Genomic DNA, 13065 nt, shown 5'->3' with positions numbered 1-13065 from the left:
TATCTATGAGGCATCTGTCAAAAAAGATTTCTTGACTGAAGCATCGTGAGCACACAGCAGTGTTTACTAACCTCCAAGGTCCTGTTCCTTAAGAAAATATTTCTAAAAGTTAATGTACCAGACCAACTGCACTTCTTCAAGCAGCACACCAAAGATAGGCAAAGACCATGACAAAATGAGTATGCATTAAGGTTTTGAAAACTTGAGATAAAAACTCCTCTTTTCTGACAGTAAGGGGACTGACAAATTGCTTACAAACATCTTCAGTCTGAGGAGCAGACACAGATAGAGAGGCCAGCAAAACCCACTCTGCACCTTCCCTAAAGCAGCACAGACAGGCCAAAGCTACAGTCAGATCCACATCTGCAAGATCATGGTGAAATTTTCAAAAAAGAAAAAAAATCAATCAAAATCCAGTGACTGACTAAAAATGAATACACAGCTTTGTATGTCCAATTCTCTATTAGGTTTTCTTGGCATTGGGAGAGGGAACACAAATGAGAGACATCTTCTCTCTGTCAGTGATTCACCAGTTCTTACTCCATTATCCACATTTTCTAGAGCTTTTTTGTAAGATCACAGATATATTTCCTGATGCCCCTGAGCACAGCAGTGAAAAGAAGCCTTGTGAGTAGGATTATTTATCCTAGGCGAGTTACTTGCTGCTCCTACACAAATGATGGCTTTCTGTGGGTTAAGCTTTCCTACAGGGCATCCAGAACTTCTGCACAAGTATCTTTTTGACTCCAAATCAATAGCCTCATGACCTGAAGGAAAAGTCAGACTAACTATTAATACCTGCTAGTAATTTGCGCAGTAAAACCTCAATGGATCATTTGCTTTAATTTGGTTTCAAAAATGAACATAGGAAATAGGACTGCTCTGGATGTCTTGATAGAATCCAAATGATCAAATAAACACATTGATTTTTCTCCGAACACTTGTTTTAAAATGGGTGTCATGATTTTGAAAATGTGCTGCAGTTATTCTGTAGACAGACCCTACCTGGCCTTTGCAGTAAAATTTTTTTACTATTTTCAAGAAGTTACGAGTAATAGGAAAACTTTTTAACTAAGTTACTAACAGATCAGCAGCAAATTTCTATGTTTTTATTTCATGTTTTTAACCCTCCTTTTGCAAGAGTTTCCCCTAAGGTGTGTTTTGGAAGCCTAAATAAACAAGTCATGAATGGTGAAGGATTCAGACACCTTACAGGAATTGATCGCTCTTTTGACAACACACTGGGATATTTACACTGCATTAAGACAATTCTTGAAGGCAGACAATGCTGTTCAGACACAACTTTTGGCCTAATACTACTTGCACATGTTCAAATTGGTGGCTATCTTTAATTATCCCTCACCTGAAGGCACATAGCAGAGTGGAAAGGCTCTAAGGTTTCTAGTGGGATTTATATAAATTTAGCACTGTAGGTGGCTGACTGACTGCTGCTATGCTCCACTGTGTTTAATGGTACATTTTCCTGGATAAATAATTTCAAAAGATGGCTTTCAGCTGGCACTAAAATCTACCTGGCACATTCTGAGCAACAGACTGGAAATATGCTGACAACAAAAACTGTCATTAGTGGGATGAATAGTAGGAAGAACATATATATCTCTGGTCACAGTTTTCAAAAACTACATAATCTCCCATTATTATAAATACTGGCACAAATATTGTGCAAAGAAGAGGGGCAAAAAAAGATCAGCATTTTATGAAAATACATTTAAGGGGAAAAAAAGGAACTGCCTTCTATTTAAATCTTTCCTTCATTATGTTCTTCTGAACACTCATTAGTACCAATGGCAAATAGCCTTGAAAGCCATGAAAAATACCTTCTGCCAGGATACATAAAAAAAACTGTTGGCAACAGATAAGCAGTGCTCTCTGCACACTGAACCACATGAGCAAGAACTGCCTCAGTTATTCACCTTCTGCTGCCTGTTTCTTGTCTTGTGACTGCGCTGCAAACTTTCTGGAGCAGGGCTAATTTATATGTTGTGCCTCAATTTAACACTAACAATTTCTGTTTCTGGCCTAGACCTAATGTCTCTAGTTTGCTGGACTAACATAAATAATAATTGCCTAATTAATAATTAGGAAATAATCAAAGAAAATCTTCCTTTTTCCTGTGCCAGTGGGAGAGATGCATCTCAATAAAAGTAAAAACAGAGTAAGTCAGAAGAATCACAGAGAAATAGTAATTCAATATGCAGTGTTAATGCAACAATAAAAACCAGAATTAAATGGACAAGCCTGTTTTTAAATATCAAGTATTTCAAACTCAAGTATATAGAAATTTTCTGAATATACCTCTTCCTTTCACTCTCTGTTACTCTGTTCCCATTCCCAGTTAAAGGAGAGGGTAAAATACATGAGAAATGTTCATGTAATGAACATTAAATCCCTATCTCTTTTTCCATATCCAGAAAGTTGTGTATTTTAAAACTAGTACTTTAAGTAAAGCAAGCACACATTTTGTTCAGTTATTGTGTAACCTCATTTTGGGGAGGCATTCTTCTGCCTCCATCCAAAAAAGACATGGAGACTGAGTCATCCTGCTTTTTTTTTCATCTGTTATGCCCAAATAGAGCAGGATAGATTTCATTGCCCTCAGCATGCCCCCATAACACTTCAGCTTTACATTAGGACTGTGATTATAATCAGATCTCATTCTTCAGGGCTTCAGCTGATCAGCTGTAAGAGTCAGGGCCATAATTTGACTTTCAAATTCTTCTCTTCCTCTACACATGCATCTTTTCTTTTGAAGGACTTGCAATTGACTGCAGCTGGCTGTTGAGTGAGGGGTATCCATACTTGGGGTGGCACCGTGCTTGAAGGTGCTTGACTGATGTGTCTGATTAGGCACTCAAAGTCATTTTGATAACACAGTTTAGGATAAGGAAGGAACTATTAAAAAACAAAAACCAAACCAACACAAAACCTCCATGGGGTTATTTATTTGAGGTTGATTAAACAGATTTATTTTGGCAGATTAAAATGTCACTAGATGAACATTTTTATAATTGATATGATGCTGCAGCATTTGTGGAAGAAATTGATTAGAGGTTTTCTGGTTTAGCTTTTCATTTTCATGAAATGTTCCCTTTATATTCTTAAGTAACACTGAAATTGACAGCATCTGAACTTTTTATTATTTGCTTTGCACTCAAATTTCCTGAGTACTGTGTGACCAGGCTACCCACTGAATTGTGCTTCATGAAATATGCTCATACTTATCTTGATGAGGTACTCAGCTGTGCTTCTCTGCTGGTGCTCTGAAATGCAGAAACTCATCTGGGGCTGCTGTTAAGGTCTCTCTTTTTAACAGTAGATACAGATAAATTTCTGAGTGAGAGACACAATGATCACATAAATGAAGTATTTTTTAAAAATCTGATATGTGATGCTGAGTGAGCAGTAATGGGTATTTAACCTGGTTTGTCGTATGTTTTCAGTGTTGTGGTCTCAGAAAAAATTACACAGCAGCTCTTCCAAGTTTTCTGATAATGGAGATGGTGACATTCACATTCAAACAACTCTTCAGCTGCTCTATTTAGCAACACAGTGATCTTGGGTGGGGAAATCTCTTGCATCCTTATGTCCTGTTAGAATTTCTAAAGAGGTTTTCCTACTCTGGAAGTTCCAAACTTCCAAACATCATTCCTCTTTATTTTCTTCCACTTGCACTCTACCAAAGTGCATCAGAAAATCTATAGAACTGATTGCCTTCTTTCTGTGGAGGAAAGCAAAAAAACCAAAGGGAAAGGGGGAGAGGATACAAATTTCTTATAATTGTTATCTTTCCACAACTGTAGCTACTTTTAAAAGAAATGCTAAAAAGATACCAAAATCACAAACATTTGTTGTGAATTTTTGCCTGTTTAATTAGATTGTTATCCCAAAATTTATCTGTGCAACTGAAAATGAAGGGGAAGAGAAGGCAGGTATCCTTTATGAAGAAACTAGGTTTGAATAAGAAAGAAGCTTCTGGGCTTGCTAAAGGCAAGATGAGAGCTTGTAGAAGAGGCAGTGAGGGGTTTGGATTCTGCTGGCAATCACAAACTCATAAATGCCTGCTGAAAGTGGAGCAGCACCCATAGCTAAAATGAGGTCAGGACACAGGAAAGGACAGTTCCATTGAAATGCCCAGAGACAAAGCACATGAAGAGGTACCATGGAGATCCACAAATAGCTGAATACACAAGAAATTGAGATAGGACTGCTCAATGAAGTATTGCTCTGTCCAGGACGATCCTTTATATTTTATTTTCAGCAAGGTATCTAGATCTCTTAGCCTTACTTATCTTATGGATGGTGTGCAAAGACAGAAGGGATTCTCAACTAAGTTAGGGTACAACAAAATAAAAATCCTTCAGCAACAGAAATGGTAACACCCCCATCAAATACATTTGGCAGAGCGTGTTTTACTTATCATCAAATACAAAACTCTAGTGGAATCCATGGAAGGCAACCACATAAAGGATTTCCCAGATAAGAAAACATAGAAATATAAAAAGTTTCCAAATAATTAGGTTGAAGGACCATTATTGTCAATTAATGAGAACGTCAGTAGAAGAAAACCTAAACATGTCTTTTCCACCTTAAGAAAATTTGTCTACTGCCTATTCAGCCAAATTCATAATAATGTTGGCAGTTAATGGAATACAAAAGCGCTTGGAATTTTAAATAGGATAAATAAAATGCAATGTGATTTCTAACAGATCTGGGCTTATTAAGGCTCTTAACCTATTTATGTGGGCTTTCTTTCAATGTGTTTTTTTTCTTTTTACTGATGAAAACAGTTCTCAAAGCAGTTTTATTGTGTTAGAAATCCTAACAACTATATATGACGTAGAATTCCTAATTTTAAAATAGCTGTTCTATTTTGAATGGTAATTATATATCTTACAATATGTCTTCTAATCTGTAGTTGGGGTCTTTTATTGAAATGATTGCATCTGTTTAGCTATCTAAAAGCTGCTATATTAATATTTTTCCATTTTTCTTTCTTACCTTTAATATTCTTCTCTTAAACTTTCAGTTTAGGTGAACCACAAGTAGCAAAACTTCAAGCCATTGCTCACACCTGGCAAGCAATTCTCCCAAGACTGTCCACTGAGGGCTCTGCAGGGTCTGCATCAATCAGCTGAGATCTCAAGACACAGGATGTCTACACTGCATATGTCCCAATTGTACCGATTTAACGAGATTGCAGAATGATTCCAAAGCTTTGCAAACATGTCCTTCATATTAGTTACGTATGTGGGCTACATGTTACAGCTGGTTCTAGAAATTCCTGTCAAATTCTGACTGCTTCTGCTATTCCATGTAAACTGGGGACAATGCCTTAAAAGTTTCTGCCGTAAAGGTTAAAAGAACAAAATATCCCACGTTTGGCACTGGCTTTACCCAAGTGAAATCTGTGAAGAGTGGTATTTAGGAAAGCCTCTTCGGATTCATTGCATGGTGCATTATTTTCATAAATAAATGAGCTGCTGTGAAGAATGTGTGTGGATTTTTAGTCATGAACCAGACCTTTATGTATACACTCCAGAGGACTGCAAACTCTATTCCTCTGCTGCATTTTCCAAGCTCATGTTTTTATCTTAAAACAGCAGATTTGGTTCTTGTCACCACACAATCCATTATAGTTTATAGAATGAGATTACTTTCCTGATGGGTTCCTTTCTTAATATTGCCAAGACTATATTCAGGTAAATAAACAGAATTTTGGGTTTTCCATTTTTCATCTTGTTTACTTCCTATCAGTGCTCAGTAGATAAATGCATCTGTCTGCTCAGGCTGTAGATACTCTCATCTCAATGGCTCTATCCTTGTTAACAGCTCGTGCCTTCCTACAGCTCTTTTGCAATCTAGGCTGCTGTGTCAGACCTGGGCACCAGACGCATCCTTTGAGAGGAGGGGAGAAATCTATAACAGGAGTTAGAGACTGCTTTTTGGTGCTGAGCAACTGAGATATGCCAGGGCATTCAAAAGGCACAAAACACAAGGTCAATTGATTCACATGCCAAGTGTTTCTTTGCCAAAAGACTTTCGGAGTGTCTGGGAGAAATGAAGCAAGTCTTGGAGAATTCTCTTCAAGCATAAAATCCTTCTCTTTCTTTCTTCAGAAAAAAACCCACAAAATAACACACTCTCACCAAATACATATATTTCTAATAAATTTCTGTGTAATTTGTAGGAGATTTTACCTTTGAATGTTCATGGTTGAGATGGGGATTGTTAAATTCATTTTACCTGTAATTTTTTTCTGCATGTTGTTATAAAGCATGTTTGCATGTTCTAAATGCCAGACGTTCCAACGCCAAAGGAAACAAAAAAACCCCCAAATAACTCCTTGTATTTATTTTTTTAGAAAAGGAGTCTAAAAAATCACTAAATAATGCATTAGATTGATTATGTATTTTGCTGCAGTGTGACATACATTTAAGTGATTTATTTCTGTCTCTTAGACATAATGTTTTGCACCCTTCTTGTGAGCTTTTTTTTCTGACACTGCACATCTTAAACAAACTAGTCAGTTTTTTTTCAAATTTATTAACTAAATTCCCACCATTCACTAAATTGCATGTTTATCTCTTTCCTAATTCAGAAAGTCCTGTCAGAACCAATTATTAAAATGATTAGCAGTGCCTGTACCAGAAGTTACTAACTGAATTCACAAGTCACCTCAAACTCATTTTTTTTCCAGAACCAGTTTTATGTTTATTCCTTTGAAGCAGTGTAAATATTGCCAGTTGTGTTTAGCACGCAGGACAATGAAATGTCACTTCCTTTGGGCTAATGCCTGAGTAACCACTTGCAGGCACAAATAGTCTCCATCTCACAATGCACTCAGGAGCATTATGGTGCTGGAAATGTCTACCTTTCCTCTGCAAGAAGGAAGTGGTATCAGTGGCTTTATTGGTGCTTACAAAATACTTTTATTGGTAACTAGAAAAAAAATTTATCTGATTGCACACACTGAATTATTATGATTTATTAATACATGGTTGTTTTCCTTATTACCTTTAAAATCAAGCTAGTCTGAGTGACCTTTAAAATGTGTTCTGTGCAAAATGCTTAACAGTAATGACAAGCTGAGTACAAGACAGTTGAGTAAATATAACCCATATGGCATTGCCCACAAAGTTGATAGCACTTGAATGTTTTCCATTTCTTTAGCAGATGTGTTACTGCATTGCCCAACAGTCACAGACATCAGTAAACAGCAGTGAGAAGTGCAAATTTTGCTACTAATCTTGCTAATCTTCTGCTGGAAAATGGCAGAGTGGAAATTTTCATATATTCTCATATTGGCTGAATGTCTGGTTATGCTAATTCTATGCCCAATAGCTCAGACACAGCCTAGGAACTATTTGTTTTAAATACTGTTTTGTGACAGTGGTCACAGGGGTTCTTGGATGAGGGGAGAGACAAGAATGTTGACTCCATGTTCACAAGGCTTGATTTATTATTTTATGATATATATATTACATTATAACTATACTAAAAGAATAGAAGGAAAGGTTGCCTCTCGAGGCTAGCTAAGAATAGAAAAGAATGAATAACAAAGATCTGTAGCTCGGACAGAGAGTCCAAGCTATCTGGTCTGTGGTTGGCCATGAATTGTAAACATTCAAGATGGCCCAATCAAAAATCCTCCTGATGCATTCCAAAGCAGCAGATAACCATTGTTTACATTTTTTTTCTGAGGCCTCAGCTTCTCAGAAGGGAAAAAAATCCCAAGAAAGGATTTTTAGTGAAAAGATGTCGGTGACACTCTTTTGATGATCACAGGGACTCTATAAAAGTATCCTTAAAAGTGTTGTAAGTTTATCTGTATGAGTCCAGCTGCCATGGTCTCCCAAGGAGTGGCAGAGACGCTGTATTACCTGAGGAAAGAGCATGTAACCAGTCCCAGGATCCCACTCTTCCAACAAGCTGTTTTCATCTCGGCTTTTCTGAAACGCCCCAGTGGCCTTGGCCATCAAAGACATTTAAACATAGGGCATAGCCTGTATAAGATTCAAACTCTGTTCTTAAAAGCAGCATAAATGTCATGACACTGTACTAGATTAGAATGACTTGATCCAAATCCTAAAAAAAGGTCAGAGCTGTGACAGCCCCCAGGCCCACACCACTGCTCTTTCTTGCATGCCCATCTCCAGACGTGAGCAGCCTCAGAAACTGCCTGTGCCAGCTTGTTCAGCTGCAAACCATGTGTTCTGCATCAGTGGGCTCTCCCCACTCACTGCCTGCTCAGAGGGCACTCCAGAAGACACCTTGCTCTCATCTAAATTCTTTGGACAATCCTCTTTTTTTGTGGGAAGCTCCTTCGGACCTCTCTAAGGTGTACAGCACTCGCCACATCAGGGACTTGTGCTGCAGGAGACTTTGCCAGCCAGACTCAGGAAGGAAGGACTCCTCCTAGAAAAAAAAGAAAAAATTTTTCACTGTCTCCTGAACCCTCTCTTTCTTATCCATTGATTTCTTTTCCTGATGCCCAGGACCAGGATTGTTATTAAAATAGGACAGCAGAGAGAAATGGGACAACACATCTCGAAAGATGATCCTTCCTCATGGCTCACAAGCATGTAGAAAGTCCTGCCTGACCTCAGCCTGTGAGATTTATACCTGTATCATTTTTATAGCTATCTAATTCCAGACACTCAAGAAATTTGCTGTACTATAATAGAAGACCAGCCCAATTTTGTATTCCCACTGAGAAGTTTTATGAAATGTGCTTCCTCATAAATAAGTTAATATTTTGGGGTAAAAATCTTGCACAGATGCTTCATAGATAGCAAGATGTCCACTAGCATGAAAAATAACAGCAATAGCAAGTTTCCTTCATGTATTTAATATCAATTCCTCTTTAAATTATGTGAAACCCTTACATTATGCAATATTCCTAATAAATGCACCAAAGTGGGATTAGGCAGGCTCATCCCCACCATCTGCCACAATCTCTTCAGCTCCTTTGTGCTCTGAAATAAGTTTTGATGTTTCAACCAGGATGAACCTTGATCCTGTTGAAGTAAGCAGGAGTTTTTCCACCGATTTCAGCCAAAATTAAGTAGGGCTGCCACTGAAGGAATAAACATGAAGAGTCTTGGCCTCTCAGTCGGCTGCTGCTTTACATAAAAGCCAAGACAAGCACCACTGGTACATGGTCGTATAAAAGGAGAGAGGCAAAGAGACTGACCTGAGTATGCTACAGGGAGAGATGAGGGAAGTTGCATTTCCATGTGACACACTGAATAATTCAAATTAGAAAATAACCTCCACTTCTTTGGTCATGAGTTGTTGCAAGACTGGCTACATGCCACTATAGTACACTTAAGAGTACAAAAGAGTCCTTTATTAAATCCCAAGATTATGCCTCTTTAGCTCTTTACATTCTTTACTACTGTTCCACTACTGTGACAAAAGACTGTTTTCCTAATTTCTTAAAACTATTTTTTTGCTCTAGATTTGGCTCAGAGTTGGCACAAGCAGCCTGGTATTAAAGCAGACCAGGGAATCCAAGTGTCAACCTTTACCCCTCATGCCATTAGCCTTCTGATAGCATTTCAATATGTGGAAGTGTGCTAAAGTAGTAAAAAAAATTCTGTCCAAGTGTTTCTGTTTTAGAAGTTTTGGTCTCATGTTCTTTATGTCTAAATTTCAAATCTTACTTTTCACAGAACAAATCATATATTTCTTTATGAAGACCATTATTAGTATTATTAATATTTTTGGTATTGTATTATTATACAATACCAACACGTATGGTGTTATACAATACCAATTATATATGTATTGGTATATTATTATTATATTATTGGAATTACTAGAACTGCTCCGACAAAAACCGGGTTTGAAGGAGTACATTGAGTTGTGTCAAGTGTCCAATAGCAGGCAGTAAACCTGAACACACATGGAAGTACTTCAAATTAAAGCAGTAGAATAATTAGTTGATCTGTTCTTCCTGGTCCCAACATTTCCTCAAAAGAGTAACTATTTTAAAGGTATTTCAAAGCAAATTCTTTCTTAAACTCTTTTTGTGGAAGAAGCCACTACAACAACTTCTAAGAAACATTAAAACACACCATTGTGATACAGCAACAGAATTGTGAGTTTATGTAATTTGCCTTAGTAAAGCAAATCTGATTTTCCAAACTTCTTTTAGTTATAATACTCCTGATCATATTATTGGCAGGGCAGCTAGCACTGCCTAGTCTGATTTCTCACTCATTACTTGAGAAAGATCCTGTTTTCAGTAGGATAGGTCTTTTCTAAAATTGAACCATTTGTACTGAAATGTTCTATGCCAGAAGACTGTCTCAGCATGAATTGGTAATTATCATAAAGTAGTGCTGATGACAGTAATTTCAACCAATATTCTTCAGAAGGGAGATGGAAAAATTTTATCTGCATTTTAAAACTTTGGTTGTTTGGGGTTTTTTTTCCTGTAAAGCCTGCCCAGAACCTTTTATTTTCCAGGCTGAACAACTTCAACTGTCTCAGCCTGTCTTCACAGGACAGGTGCTCCAGCCCTGTGATTAACTTAGTGATCCTCCTCTGGACTCATTCTAATAGGTCCACATCTCTCTTATGCTGGGGACCCCGAATGGGGTATCATGAGAGCAAAGGGGGGGAAATCACCTCCCTCAACCTGCTGGCCACACTGCTTTTGATGCAGCCCAGGACACATTTGTTCTTCTGGGCTGCAAGTTGTTGATGCACATTATCTCCAAATATCATTAAGTCAGTCTGTACTTATATCTAATATGGAATAAAAATGAAATACAGAACCTCCTATTTAAAAAAGGGAAGGCGTTGTATATAAATATATTATGTGTACAGGAAGTTATGAGTAAGAATATCCAATGGAAATTTCCAATTTTCTTTCAGCATTGTTTTTGTTCAGTTGGACAATTTTACATACTTAGATTCACATACACTCATAGTATTTTGAATAAATACAGGTGCCTTTATAAATATAGGGAACAGCCTCAAAATGTGAGCTTGATCCAATTCATAAATAGACTTTGAATGATCTTGAGAAATAAACAGGCATTTCCTAGAAAATTCTTCCATTACTTTTATATATTTAGGATACACATTTGTAAATTGTAAATTTGGAAGTTACAAATGGCAACCAGAGTTGATAAGGTCAGGAAGACATAATGTAGAGGGTAAAGTCCAAAAGTTAAGAGAAATTTGATACCAAAGTTACTTGTAGAATTTTCAAGAGGTCTTTTCATAGGAAAAATACCATGTTCTGCTCTCATAAAAGTTTTCATAAATAAATATTGATTTTTGTTCTGAGAAAAACTATGGTCCTTTTATCATTATAAAACAGCTCACTACAATGCTATAAATGACAAGAGTTTAATTTTTTTTTCTCATCTATTCCATTGGATGCCTCAGAGATTTTTCCATCCAGTAAATTAATTAAAATTTAGTGAGTCAACAAACATGTAATAACACAGCTTGGATTTATACATTTTGAAACTAAGTAGATTTATATAAGAAAATAGTTCTACAATAAATTCAATTAACAAGCCCATTCATGTTCTGTATTATTATTAAATATAAGGCCCTCTATCCGTATTGTATGAAAGAGGAGTCTTGCATTATGCACTACCCATACTTAGAAAACATTTCCATACAAAACTTTTAGGAAATTCTACGCATCTCTGACTGCTAGAACTGTGAGATAAAAATTATAAAAACAGATGCAAAGATCATTTGCAGTAGAATATTTTATGCCTGTGGCTGTCCCAAAACAAATCAGTACAACTATCTGCCCTTCATAAGAAAGGTGCAATCAATGAACAGATGAGTTTTGTGTGTTATTATGCTTCAACAGGTATTTTTATTGCACTTTGGTGAAGAAAAAAATCTTGACACAAAAAATTAACTCAAATTTTAATTTTCTATTCTGAATTAGAATCAGACCTTTTTTTTAATTTTAATTTTTAACTATTATATGTGCATTTTACCAATGACAGACTCTACTAGGCTTCATGTTAATTGTGAAGCTGGGCTGTTTGCTCTTAACACAATCTGTGCTTTAACTCCCTTTGTTCCAGCAAAGACTGACAGTGTCATCTGAAGAGTCAAGCAGAATGACATGCCGCTTCGGACAGACAGCCTGCAGTGTTTCAACAACTGAGAGCTGGACTGTTGTGTGTGTTTCTGTGCCTCTCTTCTTCAACTCCCTTGAGCAGCATGGTGGGTTAAAATGTCTCAGCACTCATTTAAGCTGCTCTATTTCTCTCATTGACTGAAAAATAAGTTAGAGAATAAAAGTCTAGGCTGTTCCCAGAGTACCAGAGATACTGAAAGATGCAATAACTTTATTTCTGATCTACATCATTTGCTATAAGCAGGATTTGTGATAAACCCGCTGTTCATGTCCAAAGGTCTTTCTGATGAAAGAGAGCAAATCAAAACAAAATGTTTGAGTTTCCCACAGAAATTGGTCTAAGCAATACGTCGTCAGCCAGAGTCATATAAAAACTTTTGGTTTGACAGGAAATAGCTCTGCCTTCCCATCTCACCACATGCTGGGACACTGGGGTGTATTTAGATCGAGTCCCTGAAGGGGCTGCAGTTCTCCATGTCATGCCCTCTTGTCATTTTGCCATTAGAAGTAGGAAGGCAACATCTTCTGACATCAGAAATCATCTTCTGATGGCTTTGTAACTAATTGTGACAGCACTTACCCCACTCTGCAGTGTCCCTAAGCCAGGGATGAGCACTCAGCAGTGCTGCATCACTGCTGCCCTGTGCTACACACTGTGCTGTACAAAAAAGTCATGACTCGCTTGTGCCTGCCCAGGTCTGGTGCACCACCTCAGTCTGCAGAGCTCCACCAGTGGATATGCAGATTTTGTCTGACAGACCTCACAAATAATGATCTTTGTCTGTGCTTGATTTCTTCTCTGCCTTCAAAAGGAACCCTACTGTGGCAGACCTGGGTGAATATCAGAATATTCAGAGCTCAGCTACATCTCTGGGGCAAGACAATGACATGTGAGTGAACCACCAGGATTTTTTGTTTCT

At 37.4% G+C, this 13065-nt stretch overlaps 1 long non-coding RNA gene across 2 annotated transcripts in view; it reads left to right on the top strand.

Annotated features, from left to right (window-relative positions):
• LOC102067139 (uncharacterized) overlaps positions 1-10279 on the top strand; it is a 131481-nt gene extending 121202 nt beyond the window's left edge. For both annotated transcript variants that reach the window (XR_012579616.1, XR_003380600.2), the window contains exon 5: positions 5048-10279. This is a non-coding gene — a long non-coding RNA (uncharacterized LOC102067139). The remainder of the gene's footprint in view (positions 1-5047) is intronic.
• The last annotated feature ends 2786 nt before the right edge of the window (positions 10280-13065 follow it).

Source organism: Zonotrichia albicollis, chromosome 3 (genome assembly GCF_047830755.1).
Source record: "Zonotrichia albicollis isolate bZonAlb1 chromosome 3, bZonAlb1.hap1, whole genome shotgun sequence".
Taxonomy (NCBI): Eukaryota; Metazoa; Chordata; class Aves; order Passeriformes; family Passerellidae; genus Zonotrichia; species Zonotrichia albicollis.
Note: the sequence above shows the minus strand (reverse complement) of the source record. Positions and strands in the feature narration are given on the sequence as shown.